General features: G+C 39.8%; 1 protein-coding gene across 1 annotated transcript in view; it reads left to right on the top strand.

Moving 5' to 3' along the window:
- DLG2 (discs large MAGUK scaffold protein 2) overlaps window positions 1-15722 on the top strand; it is an 803998-nt gene that overhangs the window by 715320 nt on the left and 72956 nt on the right. The gene's annotated exons all lie outside the window — the stretch shown is intronic.

Here is a 15722-nt window from a genome sequence, read left to right as displayed (position 1 = left end):
GAGCATTCTTCAGAGAGCTGGGGTCTTCACATAATATATCTGAAGTAGGATCATTTGAGCCTGGTCATTTGTGCCTTGAGTGAGGACTCTTATTACACTACTAAAATTCACTAGCTAACTACTAAAGAATCATGCTGGAATTTCCTATCAATTTAGGCCAGAAATAAAATAGGTATGAAAGCTTCCAACTGTTTTAATCAGCTATTACCATGTAGCATTCCCTCATGGGAAATATGGACCAGAAATCACTGCCCTGCTTTCTGCAGCCCATAGATGGTGTGTCCTTTCATGCGTGTATGTTGGATTTGGTACTTAACAGCATAAGAAACTAAAAATATGGTATCTCTCTGGTATAGGTCAAGACCTGTTTTATTCTAGCATTTTCTCAGGGGCCAGCTAGAAGCCTCTGGAATGCTTATAACAAGAGATGGAGACATATCCCACTCCTGATGTTGTTCTCCTGAAGCTCATTAATGGAGGCCCACTGCTTGTTCCCAGCCCAGATACAACAGTGAACCTTCAAGACCAATCACCCTTGATAGACTAATCTCCATGGTTACCACCATGTCTTGTGGTAATGAATTCCATGGCTTAATGATGCAGTACATGAAGAAGGGCTTTCTTTTATCTGTTCTAAATCTCTTTCCAGTCAGTTTCATTGGATAATGCTGGTATTTCTAGAGAGGGGATTACTCTCTGCCTACTTATTCCATGCCATGCATGATTTTGTTCTCCTTGATTGTATCTCCCCCCGGTTTCATTTTTTTTCTGAACTGAAGAGTTTCAAATTTTCTAGCATTTTCTTGTAAGGAAGGTGTCCCCTGATCATTTTAGTTTCCAAGCCAAATAAAACTTACTACAACTTTGCTAGATGTAGCAACCCACTCAGCTCTTAACTCAAGCACTTTTTAGTTCCAAGAGAGGATACTAAGAATCTGTATGTGGATATGCATGTCTGCTTGTGGATGTTTAGGTCTGGTGAGATCTTTACATCACTTTGAGTTCAGATGTATTTTTGTGTTAAAGTGAATTCAAACAACCACAACAGGTAAAAATAGCCCTCATCCTAACAAACTGAGCCTCATCCAAGACATGGCAGATTTTAAAACATATGAAGTTCTCTCTCCCCAAATTTCAAAATAGTATCATTCAAAGAGGGAAGGAAGACTAATCTTAACTTCCCAGAAAAGTTTTTAATTCAAAATGCATTGAGCACAATAAACTCCTTATCTATAGCTGCCTTCTGCCCTTCCTAGGGTCTCTCAGTCTCTCAATCAAATTATACAGATGATCATTCAGTCCCAGAATAAAACCCAAATTGCATGTTACCTAGTTCCTAATTCCCACCATCACCACCATGATTGGTCATAGACTTGGAGAAGTTCCCAAACCACATCAGCAGTGTCTCTAATTTCCTGCTGAAAATCAGTCCTGTCCCCTACTTAACCCTTTATTCAAGAACTATTTGCTTAATCAGGAGATCATTCTGGATGCATCCAGTACTTTGCCCCCTTTGATATTCATATGTACTTCAGTCTTCAGAGAGTTATCTTGTTACGATTTATTTCTGGGAAGGAAATTTAATAAAACTGTGTCAGGTTGGGAGTGCTACTCTGAATCAAACAAACTTGTGAGTTGACTTGAAATTTAGCTTTTTGTTTGGTTTTCGTTTTCTTTTGATGTTCTTCAATAGCTAAGCAAAATAATTGCTTGTCAAAGGGCAAATTTTAGTATCTCTGAGTTAATTTGCAGTTCAGAAAGTTTCCTTTTACCAAGAGAAACATTCATCTTTTGAGGCAGGTATTGTCAGAAAATGTAAATAACAAACCCATTGCTCAGCCATTTCGGTAAGTTTGGTTCCATTCATAAAGGGCATATTAAAAGTGATCATGTAGTCAAGTATAGGGAAAGTGTAAGGGTGAACAGTTATTGTAGAACAGAAAAGTGTCTACATGGCTGTCATTCAAAGTCAATATATAGTGGCCATTGTTCTTCATTGTTTGAATAAAAGTCACCTTTGGTCAGATTTAGAACAATCCTATTTATTTTAGTGATGCACCTTAGGAGGTCATGTGTGAAGGAGACAAATGTGTGGAACCAATGCATCATAAATGCTATGTTCATGCAGCAGCCAAAACTCTGTATAGCATCCCATCTAACCTGGATGTAATATATGTCATAGACAGCATGGAGTGAGTCATATTCATAATCACATTTCCACAAACAGCAGCTCTTTCCACATGCTGACAGCATCATGGAGAACAACTCTATGAGATGACTTCTGCCACAGGATGTTTGATCATTTTATATGGGTGGCATGCAAGAGAGGCATTATTGGCATGAATAATGAAAGCTATTGCAAGTGGCATTTGCCTCCTGGATATGTATGATGTTGAGGAAACCCCTGCTGCATTAGTTAGTTAGTTCCTTGTTTCCTGTAATGGCCAAGGAAATATATGTAAGTAGAGTGGAAAACAAATCCTGAATTCCACTGCTTGTGATTCTAGATGGTCTGTTCTGTCTGCAATTTGCAGCTGGAGATCAAACTCTCCCTTGTTAACTCAATTTCTGTGTTAATTTAGAGGTTATTTATTTATTAAATTTATACGCCACCCAACTCTCAACAACTCTGGGCAACTCACAAGTAAAAGCAAGGAAAAAAATACAATACAAAAATACATTTTTTTAAAAAAAACCTAATTTCTTGCAGTGGGGCTTGCCAAACACACCTTTTTGGAGATATGATAACATCATGAAATCACATAGATATGGAGCTATTCTAGAGGATTCTTGGACTTTTAGATGTGTTAAACATTTTCTTTGGTTTTTTTAATTCCTCCTCCTCCCGGTCCACCCCACCCTGGAAAATGGTGGGAAATCATACCATCATTATGGGGTACTCTCCCACTCAACTCCAGTGGCACAATATTTGCAGTCTCTAGGCCTAAAAACATAAATTTATATAATGGAGAAACCCTAATCTTAATTCTAATCCTAACTCTCCTCTACTATATAAATTTGCAAATTTGCCAAGTTTTCTTTTCAGCTTAGAACAGCACTGCATTATTTTGGAAACCAGCACAGTGAGTTTATATCAGTCTTTCTCAACCTTCTGACCCTGGAGGAACCCTTGAAATATATCTCAGGCCTCAGGGAACCCCTGCACATTCAGGCTCAAATATAGGCCAGACGTTACAAAATTGTCATATTCGTTTCATGGGTAGGCCTGTATTTATGTATTAACAGTGTCCTTAAATTAAAAATAAAGAATGAAACTTAACTCTTTAGTGTGAAGTTGCCTGAATTTGAAATAATTTTTTTAAATAAATCATGATCTCCCAGGGAACCCCTAATGACCTCTCGTGGAACCCTAGGGTTCCACAGAACCCTGGTTGAGAAACCCTGGTTTATATAGACCTGTTCACCTTTTGGAAGTGGTGATAGTGCCAACATGGGCATTCTTTATGATAAACTATTGCATAAAGTGATGCAGTTAGTTGACTCTGTACTTCATAATCTTCCTGTGGAGCTTGTTTAGATGCTAATATGTATTGCTTCATTTAAAAACCTGATATACCAATTCTGTTGCATTTGGGAGCCTGCCCCAAGATTCTGATAAGTAGAACTTCTGCTCCAAAGTCTCTCCTTATGCCAGAAGGACAAGATCACCAATTCTTTTATATTTCCAGTTCTCTATATTTCCAGGACATATAGTTGGTAGGAGATAATTTCCAGCATTCCAACAACAAAAAACAAACTCTAGCCTGCTCTTACAGGTTGCTCCTATAGCAGATCTAGATTCCAGATGGAACAGCCAGGAGGTCTGATTCTAATTCCCGCAAAGTCTTTACTACAAATATGTATGTTAATTAAGAGGTTCTTGCTCTCATTACTTAGGATGTGATTGAAACTGGGAGGTGTAACAGCTTGGATTTGCACATTTTCTGACAGACTGGCATGCTGCTGATGATTGTTCCATTGCTCATATGTCTTTTCAGGTTGATACAGGGATTTCAGCTTGTCTCCTTCTTATAATAGAATCCTTCTAGGTTCTGCTGTAGATTGAGCAGTGTGGGAGAAGTATCAGCCCAACCAGCAAATTGCCAGAATCTTGTTTCCTGCCTGCTTTTTTTGCAGGTTGGTACAACTAACAGCTTGACCCTACAACAGAGCTATGGAAGTCTCTGTCACTGTTAGTTCCATTCTTCCCCATAAAATATGCACGGAGCTTTTCAATTCCATTATATCATGGACAGGCAGGCAATCTTTTGCTCACAGAAGAGCACCTGTTTTCAGGTTGTTCTTTTTAAGTATTACCAAGAGCTGCTCTGGACAGGACCATATTACATAAATAGGCTGGAATGTTCCGGGGGTTTCTCAACTGTTATTTCTTATTTGTCATATAATTATGTGATAATTCCCCTGAATAATTCTGGGATTCCCTTGTGGCCTCTCATGCAGATGCTAATGCTGACCCTGTTTAGATTCTAAACCCAGGTAAGATCACCCAGATACTACTACCTGCTAAAATATTTTAAAACAAACCTCATCAGTAATAATATATGAAATAGCATCATACCCTGTGTAGAAGAGTTAGGGGAGACTCAGCTTCAAGATCCCATCTCACTAAAGATATTCAGTGAGAATTGGAAGAATAATCTATCTGCTTCTATGTCTCACCCAGCTCGCCCTTATGAAACCTCAGGAACAAAGGCAAAATGTAGCTGCAATAATTCATATTAAACTAAACACATATACACATCCTAAAGCACATCCTAACACGTCAACTTCATTTTTGAAACTCATGCGTTTTCTACTAAAAAATGTAATTTAACTCTCAGGAGCCTTAGTCAAGGAAAGCTGGAACTGGAAAACCTGAAGCTTCAGTATTACACTCTTTTAAAAGATGCATATATGTAGCAAAAGACCTTGACAATTTTTCAAATTCATGCTGGGCCCTTAGCCGCATATTGATGTTCGTATTAATAGTAGGTACATCTCCCCATGCTACAAAATTTTTTTTTTCCGCATACTGGTTTCACATTCCTGTTAAAAGCGTGGGTTCAGATTGGAGCCTTTTTTTTGTAAAATCCTGAGTCCATGGGCCCCTGTTACCCTCATATGCTCCTGTTTAATGTAGGCAGAATAGCAAACAAGTAGCCCTTGTTAATAATCAAGGACAATCTGGGATTGTGCATGGCTCCCCTCTCATCCTGCTCAATTTTCTGCAGGAAATTTAAAAAGTTAATTTATTTTTTAAAATGGGCTTTCTTTGTTAGTTTCTCCACCCCACCCCACAAACAGACTTTCTTGGCAGAGCTCAAAGCACCCAGTTGCAGACCAGCTGAGATGCTGAGTCTTAAATGGAATTATGTGGAATCAGGACTGCACAAAGATCAAAGGGAATGGGACAATAAGACTCAGCCTTGAATGCAAATGAAAATATATGGAAACCTGGCAAGCCTATCATCAGAACTGGATATTGGATGGGTATCTCTTGGACTCTGTTAATGTCTTTTCCAAGTGAAGTGTGACCATTTCATAATGGTATCCAGCATGAATGAGAGATGCCCTTAAAATTACCACAGGTGGGATTTGAGGCATCCAGGAAGCTAGAAAAATCAAGATGGTGGCTGTGACCATGCCCTTGATGCATAAAAAAGGATGGGGCTTTAAACTGTATGATTATAGCCAGCACCTTAATTTTTTGACAAGATTGTTGCCAGCCCTTCCAGATATACCAGACAGGAAACATGACTAGATGAACTAATTCTATTTTATTGTAAGGATACATTAACAGAATCTTGCAAGTCTGAAAGTAGAAATCTCCCACCTTCCCTATTTATTGCTTGAGTGGTCAGGAAGGTCTTTCCTAAGTTTCTTTAGACCGCTACCCTCTCTTGGACTTCCTTTCCTTCTATCTGATCATTCCCTAAGCAGCATCTCTTCCCTCTGTTCTCCAAGGTCACCCTCACATTCCATCATAATAAGTGACCTTGGGAAAACTCTTGCCTTGACAAACTGTTCAGAAATGTATGGGAGGAGGAGACAGAAGGTAATCGAGATTATTAGATACCTTACCTGGAGTAAGAGTTCAGGTGGAAAAGCATTTTCCAAACCCAGAAGGGTCTTTAGTGGGAGAATGCTCCACAAGGTGGGTGCACATGAAGATCATTGTTTGACATGAGCAGGACTCAAGAGGAAGAGAGGTATGGTCTGGTTGTATAGTAATTTATATCCTTGCTTAGCATCCATTGTTACTGGTTGTCTACCATATTGCCTGAGAAGATAGACAGGAAGGAAGAAGGGTTTTCCTCTCTCTCTTTTTTCCTTCTCTATTGACTTTCTCTGTGTTAATCATGATTATGTGCCATCAAGTTGATGTTGAGCCTTAGCAATCACATAGACAGATTTTCTCCAGAATGATTGGCTCTCATCCTGGTCCTTCTTGTCTTCCATCAAACATTACTACTGTGCTGTAATTGAGTCCATACACCTTACTGCTAGTTATCTTCTTCTTCTCTTGTTTTTTAGCCTCCTCCAGTGGTATAAGTGCTCCTTTCAAGTATAAAGTTGGGACAAGTATAAAGTTGAGTTTCAGTATAGACAACAACTTATTGTTAATTTCCACTCATCTCCATGACCTTGCAAAAGCCTTAGCTACTACTGTGTTAGTGAACTAATTTGGGCCCAAGGTGGGGAAGGCTGTGCTGTTTGCACAGAGACTATTGGAGTCTGTTTGGAGTCTGTATGGAATTGGTGGTACATACATTTAATAAATAAAACTAACATGTTCTGAAAGTTTCTGAGACATAGCAACTGTCATTCTATATCCCAAGCTGGTGAAAAGCTCTTGGGGAAAGATTGTCTCTGGTGAAATGAACTTGCCACTATCATTAGACACCATGCTCCATCACGGGCTCATCAAGTTGATACGTCATCATTGTTAACTGTCATTTGGTGAGAAAGGGTTGTCTATATTTAAGAGAATCATAAATTAAGTTCAACATATTACACAGAGCTGTAACTCGAGATGCTCTGTCAATTGTTGTTGTTCTATAGAGCCAAACTCTTAAAAGAATCCTCCTCTTGATGAAAAGTCAAAACATCTGGCACTCTTTCATCTTATGGATGCTCCTAGTTGGCATCCTTTTCATTTTCACACTCCAGCTGTTGTCCTTATGGTTTGTTGGATTCTTTCCCTTCTCCATAACTTAATGACTTGTTGCATCTGTGGCCAACTGTGTGAAACCCCAGGTCAACTAAGTAGCAAGATAGAAAAATAAACCACAAGACTGTAAGCGGAAGAACAACAGAGAGACATTGATGATCAACTGCCTTTTTTAAAGGTTTTTTCTGCTTCAAATGATGATTACTTTTAGCTATTAGATATGTTTCATCTTTTCAGGTTGTTGCTGTGCAATTGTGGTTTGTTACCGATTGCTCTTTTATAGCTTTTCTGAGTTTGTACAATTCTTAGTGGATTATATTATAAATTGTTTTGGGTATCTTTTTAATGGTGAGATATAAATTGATAAGATAAATTAATAGTGATTCTACACTCTGTGTGAATAGCTAAAAACTCAAAATAGTATTTTCATCTACTACTGACTACTCAGAGAGCAGCTGTTCTCCAGAATTTTTGTAACGGCTCTTTTATAGCTATATTGGGAGTAAGGATATATGTAATTGTTGGTATCCTGAAGAAGGAGCACAACATCATTTTTAAGCATGTGGTACTTCCTAAAAACTGCATATATCTCTACATTTGTGAATCATGTCCTGAATATAGGTAGTCCTTGACTTACGACCATTTATTTAGCAACCATTTGAAGTTACAACAGCACTGAAAAAAGTTACTTATGGATCGATCCTCACACTTACAACTGTTGCAGTGTCCCCACAGTCACATGATCAAACTTCAGGTGCTTGGCAATCAGCATGTATTTACGAGGGTTGCAGCATCCCAGGGTCACATGATCACCATTTGCAATCTTCCCAGCCAGTTCCCAACAAGGAAAATCAATGGGGAACCACATGATTCACTTAACAACCACATGATTCACTTAACAGTCATAATGGTTCACTTAACAACCACTGCAAAAAGTGTCGTAAAATCAGGTGTGGTCCCATGGTGCCTTGCTTAATGACTGCACCACTTAACGATGAATTTTCCAATCCCTATTGTGGTCATAAGTCTAGGACTACCTGTATGCAATCCCCTCTTCTCCTTCTCCTTCTCCTTCTTTGTGTTAGTAGCACCTACCAAGGCACTTCTGTATTGAAAGGATTTGCCAGTGACGTCACCATTGCCTGGGGAATGCCCGAGGGGGCTCCTTTCATGTCCCTGTTATTTTTCCACTGAAGTGGTACCTATTCATCTACTTGCATGCTTTTGAACTGCTAGGTTAGCAGAAGCTGGGACAAGTTGACGGGAGCTCACTCCGTCACGCGGCTCACTCTCTTGGGTTTCGAACTGCCGAGCTGCCAACTTTATTGGTCCTCTGACTCAGTGTCTTAACCACTGAGCCACCACGGCCCCTGTCCCTTCATGTGAAAAGGAGGAAATACTCTTGGAAAGTAAAAAGCATTTTTTTTTCTGGAATGTACTGAGCTGTTGGAGTGGTAAGATGTATGCCATACATAACAGACACTCCAACTACTTATGGATTTGCTTTTGCAGGTAAGTGTCCTGATTAAGAAGTAGGAGTGTGGTAATGTCCTTGAAAATGAAATGATTGTTGAGGCACATCCCTGAAGATAGTAGTCATGGCTCACAGATAAGCCCATGTGAACTTAGTGAAATAAAGAAGTACTTCTCTGCTCTAGTTCTGTGACTGTTACCTTCTGCTCAGAGTAGTGATGATCTGATGCTACACATTACTGAGCCCTAGCTTTTGATCCTACTTTTTGCTCCGCACTTCAGAGCCTAAATTTAGATGCTGACTCCCACGTCTGTGTGCACAGAACGTCTCTGCTATTTATTAAAAGGAAAAGCTGAAACACAAGTATAGAATCCATATACAGAACTAAAATTATCTAGCTAAGACATTAGCAGCAGAGGAACAGGGAAGATGATAAACCAGAGCCATTGCAGAATTTATAGACATACAGGCACAAGATCTCCAGTTTCTGTAGAATGAAGATCCTGGTTGTGGGTCTTTATAGCATGGAAGAGAGAAGCAGCACTTCATTTTTTCCTAGCATGTACAGGCCACCAAAATTAAGGGGGACATTGATCATGATGGGAGGGAGGCAATCACTCTGCTTATGCTTGAGAATACTCTTTTCCTAGGCCTTCAAATAAATTTAGTTCAAGCTTACAGATCATATGTGAGACAGGATCCAGAGCTGACCTTTGGCTTGTCTCACATGTGGTTCCTATGGAATCTGAAAGTTGAAATATAGCTTGTGTGAAGGTATCCATTTGGGTAAGGCTGTCCTAATTTTTTAGGATTCACTTCTACTAAAGTTAGGGAGCATCAGGGGATCTACTCACACTTGTTAACCATTGTTGGTCCAACTGTTATGAAAACACACAAATAACCTTGCTTAGGTGCATAGAAAGTGGCCTTCAGTTAGGTCCAGGTTTGCTCAATAAGCCAAATCCTGTCTATAACTGAATAATAGCAACTGTCCAGGATCTCAGAAAGACTTTTCTACCTCCTGCTACTTGATGTTTTTCTATTACCTACAACTGAAGCATCCAGCAATTAAATTTGAACCTTCTTTATGCAAAGAATAGACTGCTTCATCAGTCTCATCCATTACATGTGCCGGGAGTGTCATGGAAAACAAATGAAGAATCATAGATTGTAGAGTTGGAAGGTTATTCTTTCCAATTTCTAGCAGACCATCTAGTCCAATTCCTGTTTAATGCAAGAAATCAGAACATCCCTAACAAATAGCTATCTAGTCTCTGCTGAAGTCTTAAAATCAGGAGACACTACCATTCCTCCATGCCATTGATCTGATTCTTGAATCCCACCTTCCATTAGCAGGTTTCTCCTGCAGTTTAATCAAATCCTACATCTTGTATTGATTACATCTAGTCCTGTCCTCTGTGTGGGCAGATGACATACTTTTCTCCTCTTTTCTGTTACAATGTAAGGTATTTGAAAAGATCTGTCTCATCCAATTTGGGTATTGGCTTAACTAGGCTAAACATACCTACTTATGTTTTGCTAACTAAACACAGTTCCTTCTACCTTTCATCACGGACCTTTTCATGTTTGTCATTAGTCTTCTCTGAATCTATTCCAATTTGCCGTCATCGTCCTTTCATTGTGGCACCTAAAATTCAACACAGTACTCCATGTGAGATCTGACTAGTATGAGGAGTAGCTGAATTAGAGAAAGAGAAACCAGACAAGTACCATGATGATGATGACGATGATTGTTCCTTACTTTTTTGTGTGTGAGCAGGTCACATTCGGCTCACTGAGAGCTTTCTTTTAACATTCAAAATCAAATGTGTATTTGGTATGTATTTCTCCAGAAGGAAAGAAGGAGAGAGAGAGAGAGAGAGAGAGAGAGAGAGAGAGAGAGATTTATTGTACAATTTGGTATGCCAGTGATTTCTACAACAATAATTAACAACAACTAGTAAGAACAGTGAAAAACTGAACAGATGCACCCCACCACCACAAACAGAGTAATCTTTCTAATAATAACCATCATATTCCAAAGACACTATTAAACAACACTGCTTCAATTGCCTTTACGAAGGACAGGAGGTGGGGCACCAGGTGAGCCCCTGAAGCTATTCCAGAGGAAAGGCACCACCACAAACATTGTCCCACCCTCTTGAGTGAAAAGGACTTCAAGCACCAATTCATGGGAAGAACAGACAGGTTGGGCCATTTCTAACTGAAGGAGACAATCTTAGAGATACCTGGGAACCAAGCCATATAGCACTGTACAGGTAAAAACCAGCACTTCAATTCACAGTCTGCATTAAATTCACTTATCAGTAACCAGTGCAGCATCTGCAGAAATGGGATTCCATAACCATAGCAACTTCCCCTCCCTCTCCCAGGGAAGAAGTACAAAATTGGTACTGGATTTTGTACCAACTGTAGTTTCCAAGTAGTCTTTAAAGGCAGCCCTATGTAAAATGCATTGCAATCACCTAACTTCAGGGTGATGAGGGCGTGAGTTACCATCACGAAGGTTCCTGCTGCGAATAAGCTGGAAAATGCACATCCTTGTTTGTAATTTTGCCTAATATACATACTTTTTCAAATGCTTTCCCCTTATTTAATTAACTTCTGTGGTTTCTGTGAGTTCAGAAATGCAAAAACCAGTAACTTGGCATGGAAATGTAAACGAAATAATTTTCTCCCCCTCTCTGTCAACTAAGAGCTATATGAGGTGGGGTAGTGAATGGTATTATACCATGCAAGTGGAAGAGGCCAATTTTTCAGATTTATCTTGTTTTACTTTTGAAGGTAGCAAGGGATTCGCTGTGGCCTACTTAAAGTAAGCTAAACTTTTCAAAATGTTTAACATAATGTTTGTTTGCTTGCTTACTTGTTTTTTGCTGCTGTTGTTGTTTTCCCCCAAGCAAAAAAAAGTTCACTTCCAAAATACTCCACATGTCAGTTGTTTGATCTTGGAGTCTACAAAATAGATTTGTAGACAGAGAAGCAATTGCAGAGAAAGCAAAATGGCTAAAACTGAGAGGCAAACTAAAGTACTAGGTGATATAAATTTTAATAGGCCAGGAGGAGAAGGCTTTTGAAAAATGGCTATGACATTCTGCAATTTGGAAATTCTAGAAATGGATTCTGACACATTTCAACAATGTAGCTTAGAATAGAGAGGGAGGCATGGGTTTTTGTTTTTTGGGGGGGGGCGGGATGGCAATTACGAATATCAATATTTCCAGCTAATGAATAAAAATAGCTACCTGTTATTATGCAGTGGCAATACATTCCAGGATGCATGCCAAGATGAACAGCAAATATTGCTAAGGTTTATGAAAAGAAGAAAATGAGATTTATACAGGGAAATGATCTTGTTAGTTACGGTATAGAATTATGATATGGTATCTGGTAATAGGATCTCGTATTAGTCTTGTCTTGTGGAAAGAGAGCAATATTAATAACTGAGAAAGAACTAGATAAGTTTAGCCTGGGAAAAAATGTAAGGTAGAGATGGAGGAAAAGAAAAATCTAGTTTTGTCTGTTTAGGACAATCTCCCATGGTTGCTATTCTACAAGTAACAAGATATTAAAATCATATCCATGGCCTTCTTTCGGGCTGGCAGAACCACAATGCAAGTTGAACCTTGTTACACTAAATAAGATAGAAAAAACTTAGGATAAGCCAGTAATACAGTACCCAGTGTTCCTTTTTAAGTCAAGTACAATGAAAAGTTAAAAACAAAGATTGGAAAAACAATCATAGGATGTGTACAAAGGAACATCATGCTTCCCACCACATGCTGTAACAAATGATAAAAATGTGATAAATAAAATAAATAAACATCCTGTAGAGAGTAAAGAAGATGACTTTGACAGAGATAGGCCAGCTCCATTACCAAAGTAACAAGGAGAAAAACATAGTTTAAGTCCAAAACAAGCAGAAACTATGTGTGAGGGGCTCAGATAGACACCTCCCTAATTCACATGGATATATCTACAGAGAAGAGGCACAGCACAATGAGCCTTGCAAGATTCTGTTATTATAGTCAGTCTCAATAAAAGTAGTCTTAGCATTCCTGTGCAGGTGATTCTTGGTCTGGTCTACCTGGTGGGGCTAACACATCCATCACTCTACATACGCTGACTCATCCCCATCCTAGCCCAATGCTTGGGGAAAGAGCCAGGTCTTCACAACCTTCTCAGGTGGGAGGCTGTTCCAAAGGGCTGGGAAGCTATGGAGAGTGCACATCTTCAATGTCCCACCAGATGACAGCATTTAAAGGAAGAGGCCCTGGAAGTGTGGGGGAGCACATTGCATGGTTATATTAATTTTTGGTTCCCCCCCCCCCCGGCTGCTATTTTTGTTATTTATACTTTGTTGTTATTTATAATTTTGTTAGATTGTTTTTAGTCTGTTTTTAAGTATTGTTAGCCTCCAGAGTCATGTATTTTAGATGAGTGGTCATATAAATTCAATAAATTAATTAAAAACCTGGAGTGCACCTACTGTGTCTGATCTGGTGGGACACGCAGAACTCTCAGGGAGAGGCTGTCCCACTAATAACCTGGCTATGTGCCATTCAGGGTTTTAACATTGATAACTAGCACCTTGAATTCCGCCTGGAAAGAAACTGGAAGCCAGCGCAGCTTGCACAACAGCAGGGTAACATGGACAAACCGCACAGTGCCCAGAACTGTGGGTGCCATCACATTCTGGACCAGTTGTGGTCTTCAAGAGCAGCCCCATGTGAAACGTCTTGCAGTAATCCAGTCAGGAAATGGCTAAGGCATGAGGGAGTGTAGCAAGGCCCCCTAGTCCAGGAATGGTCACAAATGGCACACAAGATGAATCCGTGCAAAGGCCCCCCCCCTGCCACAGCTGCCACCTGCTCCTTGAGCAGTAGCCGTGAGTTCAGGAGGACCCAAAGTGCACACCTGACTCTTGGGGGGGGGGCAAAAACCCAAAGCCACTCCATCTTGCTAGGGTTGAGTCACAGATAGTTCCACTCCATCCAAACCCTCACAGCTACCGTGCACCAAGGAAGGTGTTCAGAAAATACAGATGAAGGGCTCATTCCTGTCCAAGATTGTACTATTCTCTCTATTATGTTTGGCTTGAGTGCCTTCTGGCTAAAAAGGTGGGACCAATTATATTGAAGAAGTCAGTAAGTACCAAAATAAATAAATATTTCCCATCCAAAGGAAACCTTGACATAGACTCCACTGGAGTAATGGCAATTAGTGTTTAATATCTGACTGTCTTTTTGCTCCTGATTATTCATTACCTTCCCTCGAGTGTTTACACCATCAGATTTCCAGTAAAACCTGCCATCTGTTAATGATTCCGGTTGATTCCTGATTTATGAGGTTGTTCTTAGATGCTCTTGGGAGCATAAATCAACTTGATTTATGTATTACAGTGCATCGATCAGCTGACATTCTCTGCATGGGTCATAGCTGCATAAGAGGTATTGTGAACATAATTAGACAAGAGACTTTGTAGATTAATTCATGAGTTTAGGTATACCTACGATTTCTATGTTGTACATTAGATTATGTTGCTTATTTCTCCTATGAATTCATGCATTTATGTTGGCAACTTTCTATTCATAAATGTTGTGACTGTTAGTGTATTCAGCTTCTATCAACAGGAGCCAGTTTGGTCTAGTGGTTAAGGCACTGGCTAGAAACCAGGAGACTGTGAACTCTAGTCCTGTCTTAGGCATGAAAGCTGGATGGGTGACCTTGGGCCAGTCCCTCTCTCTCAGCCCAAGAGCCAATCAGGCGTGGTATGAGAGTTCTAGTCCTGCCTTAGGCATGAAAGCCGGCTGGGTGACCTTGGGCCAGTTCCTCTCTCAGCCCAAGAGCCAATCAGGCGTGGTATGAGAGTTCTAGTCCTGCCTTAGGCATGAAAGCCGGCTGGGTGACCTTGGGCCAGTTCCTCTCTCAGCCCAAGAGCCAATCAGGTGTGGTATGAGAGTTCTAGTCCTGCCTTAGGCATGAAAGCTGGCTGGGTGACCATGGGACAGTCCCTGTCTCTCAGCCCAACTCACTTCACAGGGTTGTTGTTGTGCAGAAAATAGGAGGAGGAAGGCGTATTAGGTATGTTTGCTGCCTTGAGGTATTTATAAAAATAGTAAAGGCGGGATAAAAAAATCTAAAAAAAAAATGTGTGAGAGCATGGTACCATCTTCACATACCTGGAGACATGACATTTGCAGTACAATCCTAAAATGTAGATTTCAGATGTATATAATAATAATGTGTATTATCATACCAAGAAGGAAAACAAGACCCAATGGGTTTCAGCTAGAGGGTAAATTTCAGTAAACCATTAGGAGAAATGTCTTGATGATTATCTTAATAATGGAGACAATTCTGTATCTTTTGGAGATCCTGGAACAGAGAATGAATGACAATCCATGGGGAAGTTGAAGTGCTATAGGAGGTTGGAGTAGATGATCTCTACTTCTAAGTCTATGATGTTATAATACTATGATTTCCTGCATGGGAAATACAAAGTTGAGCAAGATGATCTTCAAAGCCCTTATCTTCAATCTATGAACTGAAGAGCAAACCTGAATGCTGTATTAACTACCTGTAATCATTTCCAGGGCATCTTTAAGGCGTGGGCTGCACTGATCTTATAGGCATCAGTGGTAGAGGGACAAATAACAATATATGATGTCACAACACAAATTCCACCCTTTACTTAATTACATGAGGCATTGTGGTACAAATACTCTAGGGCGTAGTTCGTCTCGTTATGTTACAAAACCCATTTCATGATTTTGGCATCACTGTGATTAGGAATGGACACCTATAACTGATCTTCCTCAAACTGGTGCTGTCCAGTTATATTGGGAGTCAGTGTTGCAGTGCTTCAGCCAACATGGTTAACCTTAGAAGGTAACCAGCTGGGGAAAAGCAGAACTGTACTCATTTAGAACAGATTTAGGTAGTGCTTTGTTCGGGAGAGGGAGGTGCTAGTTGAAATGTTGTACCCATCGCTAACCAATCTTTACCCTACATTTTTACTGCTTCTTAATTTGACCTAAAAGGTTCATTTTAGCA

The sequence above is a fragment of the Candoia aspera genome, chromosome 5 (assembly GCF_035149785.1).
Source record: "Candoia aspera isolate rCanAsp1 chromosome 5, rCanAsp1.hap2, whole genome shotgun sequence".
NCBI classification, from domain to species: Eukaryota; Metazoa; Chordata; class Lepidosauria; order Squamata; family Boidae; genus Candoia; species Candoia aspera.
This window is presented reverse-complemented; position numbering and strand designations above follow the sequence as displayed.